A 6,000-nucleotide genomic window follows, 5' to 3' on the forward strand; every position below is an offset into this window, starting at 1 on the left:
TTCCCTTCTGCTGGCCTCCGTAACAGACGAAGAGTTGCTCTGAGGTCCGAAGGCTTTGGGTCCGGTCAACGTAAGCGCGAAGAGCGCGGACCAGACACAGCAAAGCCAGGGCTGGGTCTGCCTCCTCCGAAGGCAGCGCTTGCAGGTTCACCACCTGATCCCGGAAGGGAGTGGTAGGAACCTTGGGCACATATCCGGGCCGGGGTCTCAGGACAACGTGAGAGTTACCTGGCCCGAACTCTAGGCACGATTCGTTGACCGAAAGTGCATGCAGGTCCCCTACCCTCTTGATCGAGGCCAATGCCGTCAGGAGCACTGTCTTCATTGACAAGATTTTCAGCTCACAAGACGCCAAAGGCTCGAAGGGAGGGCTCTGAAGTGCTCGGAGCACTAGAGCTAAGTCCCAAGAGGGTATCGAGGATGGACGAGGAGGATTTAGTCTCCTCGCACCTCTGAGGAACCTGACGATTAGGTCGTGCTTCCCCACGGACTTACCTTCTACTACATCATGGTACGCTGCTATTGCTGCAGCATATACCTTGAGGGTGGAGGGAGACAGCCTTCTCTCCAACCCATCTTGCAGGAAGGAAAGCACGACACTGATCGAACACCTTCGGGGGTCTTCCCGGCGGGAAGCGCACCACTCAACGAACAGGTTCCACTTCAGCGCATAGAGGCGCCTCGTAGAGGGGGCTCTAGCTGAAGCGATGGTGTCTACGACAGCTTGTGGTAGTCCATCTAGAACCTCCGCGTCCCGTCCAGGGACCAGACATGAAGATTCCAGAGGTCTGGACGCGGGTGCCATAGTGTGCCCCGTCCCTGAGAAAGAAGGTCCTTCCTCAGGGGAATCGGCCAAGGAGGGGCTGTCGCGAGGAGTGTGAGTTCTGGGAACCAGGTCCGGTTGGGCCAATACGGCGCAACTAACAAGACCTGCTCCTCGTCCTCCCTGACCTTGCACAGAGTCTGTGCAAGAAGGCTCACTGGGGGGAAACGCATACTTGCGTAGGTCCCGGGGCCAGCTGTGCGCCAGTGCATCTGTGCCGAGGGTACCCCCGGTCAGGGAATAGTACCACTGGCAATGGGTCGAGTCCGGAGAGGCAAACAGGTCGACCTGTGCGGCTCCGAACTGGTCCCATATCAGCTGGACCGCCTGGGGGTGGAGTCGCCACTCTCCCGGAGGTGTCGGCTGACGAGAGAGCTCGTCGGCTGTCTGGTTCAGCACACCAGGGACATGAATGGCCCGAAGCGACCTCAGCTGCTTCTGACTCCACAGGAGGAGGTGGCGGGCGAGTTGGAGCAAACAACGGGAGCGTAGACCACCCTGACGGTTGATGTACGCAACGGCCGTGGTGCTGTCCGTACGGACCAGTACATGCTTGCCACGCAGCGGCCCCTTGAGGCGGCGGAGTGCCAGATGTACTGCCAGTAACTCGAGGCAATTGATATGCCAATGCAATTGCGGCCCCGTCCACAGACCAGCAACTGCATGCCCGTTGTACGTGGCCCCCCAGCCTGTGGTGGAGGCATCCGTGAATAGCACAGCATGCCTGGACACTTGTTCTAGGGGCACCCCGGCCCGGAGAAACGAAGTGCTGGACCACGGGCTGAAGGTTTGGCGGCAGTAAGGAGTCACTGGGACCCGGTACTGACCGCTCTGCCACGCCCACCTCGGGACTCGGCCTTCGAGCCAGCGTTGAAGCGGTCTCATATGAAGCAATCCGAGCGGCGTGACCGCGGCTGCAGATGCCATATGCCCCAGGAGCCTCTGAAAGAATTCAGTGGGACCGCTGTCCTGCTCTTGAACATATTCAAGCAGTTCAACACCGACTGGACTCGCTCCTCGGTGAGGCGCGCCGTCCGGTTGACCGAGTCCAGCTCCATACCGAGATAAGAGATCCTCTGTGTAGGACAGAGTTTGCTCTTCTCTCGGTTGACCCGAAGGCCCAACTGGCTGAGGTGACTGAGCACCAAGTCCCTGTGTTCGCACAACTGGTCCTTCGATTGGGCTAGGATCAGCCAACCGTCGAAGTAGTTGAGAATCCGAACGCCGCGTTCTCTGAGCGGAACAATGGCTGCCTCCGCGACCTTCGTAAAGACGCGGGGCGACAGGGACAGCCCGAAGGGCAGGACCTTGTACTGATATGCTTTCCCCTCGAACGCCAAACGTAGGAACGGTCTGTGTTGAGGGAGAAAGACACACGGAAGTACGCATCCTTCAGGTCGATCGCTGCAAACCAATCCTGGGGACGGATGCATTGGAAATGCGTTTCTGCGTCAACATCCTGAACGGGAGCTTGTGCAGGGCCCGATTCAGAACTCGCAGGTCCAGGATTGGTCGTAACCCACCCCCTTCTTGGGCACAATGAAGTAGGGGCTATAGAACCCCGTCTTCATATCGGCTGGAGGAACCGGCTCGATCGCGTCCTTCGCCAGTAGGACCTCGATCTCTGACCTCAAGACCTGAGCATCGCTGCTTCGCACGGAGGTGAAGAGGATGCCCCTGTACTTGGGCGGCCGGCGCGCGAACTGAATCGCGTAGCCGAGTCTGATGGTACGGATGAGCCAGCGAGACGGCCCGGGGAGACCTAGCCAGGCCCCCAGAGACCGTGCAAGCGGGACCAACCGCACCACAGACATGCCCGGGGTGGGGCAGCGAAGCGGAGTACTCTGGCCCGACTCGGGAGGCCCGGAGGCGGCCCGAAGTGTTGCCTGAGCACTCCTGGTTTGGACAGAGAGTGGGTGAGAAGGCCCGGAGGCGTCCTCGGAGCCCACTCTGCTGCCCACTGCCCGGAGGCAGGGAAGTGAAGCACTCAGCCCCGACCCGGGAGGCCCGTGGGCGGCCCGGAGTGTTGACTGAGTGCTCACGAGAGAGGAAGTGTGTGGGTGAGAAGGCCCGGGGGCGTCCTCGAGGCCCACACAACTGCCCCCTGGCGACGGGAGGGTAGGAAAGGAGTGACAAGGCCCGTGGGCGTCGCACACTGCCAACCTGACCCTCTTGGGGCCCAGAGAGAGAGGAAACTGCTCTAAAAATGTGGGTACCGCTGGACTCCGGAGAGCCAGTGGCAGAACCGAAACCAGTCAGGGCCCCCCGGTCCTCCTCCGGGGGGGTGGGGGAGGGATGCGAACATCGTCTCCCCCGAGCAGCTCCTGTTCTCCCTAGCCGGCCCGTCTCAGGGCCGCGTCCCCTTGCGCTTGCCTGCCGGTTAGCGGGCCCTGGACGGGTTGGGCATCCCTCGCGTCCGGCACCCTGCTCCTCCAGTGGAGGCTGCTGCTCGGCTCTAGCAGGGTGGAGGCGGACGCAGGAGGGGATGCCCTCGGCGACGAGCCGGCAGAGGCGCTGCGACCGACGACCGAGCAGCTGGTCGTCGGCACCCTGGTGCAACGCCTCCGTCTGCTCTTGGGCCACCAAGAACTGCTGGGCAAAGTTCTCGATGGTGCCGCCGAGGAGGCCAGCCCGACAGACAGGCTTTTCTTGCGCATATCTGTCAGGTTAGCCCCCTATTCCTGGACCACTAGTGTGGACATCGCCTGACCCAGGGAGCGTGCAGTGATTTTCGTCGCCCATAGGGCGAGGTCCAACACCGCACGCAGTTCCTGCACAACCCCTGGGCTGGGACTACCCTCGTGCGTGCAGGGCAGAGGGCAGTGAGAGAGGGAAAACAATGATACTTTTTTTTTTTTTTTTTGTCTCATTTTTGGCCCTTTTGACCCTCCATATTTCCCTCTCTCCGATGCAGCAATTGACATCTGTCCTCTGCCAGAGCCAAAAATGAAACGCTAGCCCTTTTTCTCTTTAGGACCAGCGATTCCACCTTCAACTACCAGCAGGCATGCGAGACAGTGAACGTGGCCGTCAGAACGGCACACAGCGCACTGAGCGCTCAAGCCTCTATGAAGAAGGCAAGGCGAACAATGCCCTGACGTGGTCGTGTTCTCATGAGAGAATCCGTACCACCCACGAACAGAGTCTCAGCATGCTTTTGATGCGATAGAGGAGTGGGGGCCCGAGGGGATTTACCCGGCGGGGAATCCCCACTGTAATCCTCAGGCCACCAGCGCTTATCAGCCAAAGTAGCCCTTTTCCAGTAACACTAGAAATGAACTAGATCGGGGGATAGGCGAAGGGACTCGACCCCATCTGAGGTTTCATAGTCTCGACCGCGCATCTAGAGCGCCGACTGACGCGCGCCGGTTGTCGGGACAACAACCGCTGTCAGCCGGCCGCTCGACGGCACACGGCGCGCTGAACACTCGAGCCCTTTATGAGAAGGGGGAGACGAACAACGCGCCGACGTGACCATGTTCTTTTACCAGAACATGAATCACCCACGATAGCAATCTCACATGCGCTCGTGGCCGTCAAGAGGACAGGAAACAGTTGCATACCAGGAATACACGGTTTGAATGACATCTTGAAAAAGACGCAGGGTCAAACCGTGTTGCTCTTTTGTGAATGGAAAGCTGCTCTTTTAGTGTGCTGAAGCACTCAGGGAGATGACCGCGGCTCCACACAGTTCGTTCTGCAAGCCTGTGTGAGCTCTCAGTGATGTGTATTTGTGTGTGTGTAACGCCCAGCGAACCAACAGTTTGTATAGGAAACGCTCAGCGAACCAACAGTTTGTATGGGAAACGCTCAGCGAACCAACAAGCTCCTTTAGATCGCTTGATCACTGATCAGACGGTCTCTCACTGTCGCGCCGTATCACCCGCACTGGCAGACTCTCTCACTCAACACTCTTTGACTCATAGTCAGACACTCTTCGTAGGAAACAGTAAGCACTGCTCGGCTCCGAAGTAGAAAGCGCTGATCTACCATTCCACTTCCTATTTATACCCGCGCTGCGGGGCGGAGCGTGGAATGCGTGATCGCATGCCAAATTTCATTGGCTCGTTGTTAGATGCTCGAAGTAGGATTGGTCTCTAAAGTAAGATCCCATTCGTCGGTTCAGTTCTGACGTACGTCGAACGTGACCGACTGAAAGGGAATCTTATTTTCCCCTTAACAGTTTAAACATTTGATATGTCATAAATGCTGTATTCTGAATAAAATATACATCCACATCATTAGATTCCTTTTTATTCACAATTTGTAGTGTCCCAACTTTTTTCAAGACGGATTTGTAATAAAAACAAGGAGACACATTTTAATTAAAACATTGTTTTATTTATTCTTCCAGTACAGCTTATAGTCCCTGGCATATAAGAATGTCAAGTGCTAAGGTTAATAGTTAGTTGCTGTGCAGTGATATACTCAACATGTCACCATGCCAAAGTGCCATCTGTGGTCTGTCTCACATACGATCCTTCCAATGCGCATTCAAAGATATTTGTAATGTAAATTTCTTCTTGATTTAAGATCTGGCACATGTTTTCACAGTAGTTTATGACAGACACCTATATCACACAGTCAAAGGCAAGGTCACTGAATTTTATTTTTTATTTTTATAGAGTGTGATTGCTTACATGCTACATACAGGTCCTTTTTTAAAAATTGCATATCGTGATAAAAGTTCATTATTTTCCATAATGTAATGATAAAAATTAAACTTTCATATATTTTAGATTTATTGCACACCAACCGAAATATTTCAGGTCTTTTATTGTTTTAATACTGATGATTTTGGCATACAGCTCATGAAATCTCAAAACATTAACATATTTCATCCGACCAAAAGAAAATTATATTTAATACAAAAAAGTCAACCTTCAAATAATTATGTTCAGTTATGCACTCAATACTTGGTGGGGAATCCTTTTGCAGAAATGACTGCTTCAATGCGGCGTGGCATGGAGGCGATCAGCCTGTGGCACTGCTGAGGTTTTATGGAGGCCCAGGATGCGTCGATAGCGGCCTTGAGCTCATCCAGAGTGTTAGGTCTTGCGTCTCTCAACTTTCTCTTCACAATATCCCACAGATTCTCTATGGGATTCAGGAGAGTTGGCAGGCCAATTGAGCACAGTGATACCATGGTCAGTAAACCATCTACCAGTGGTTTCGGC

The sequence above is a fragment of the Pseudorasbora parva genome, chromosome 19 (assembly GCF_024679245.1).
Source record: "Pseudorasbora parva isolate DD20220531a chromosome 19, ASM2467924v1, whole genome shotgun sequence".
Taxonomy (NCBI): Eukaryota; Metazoa; Chordata; class Actinopteri; order Cypriniformes; family Gobionidae; genus Pseudorasbora; species Pseudorasbora parva.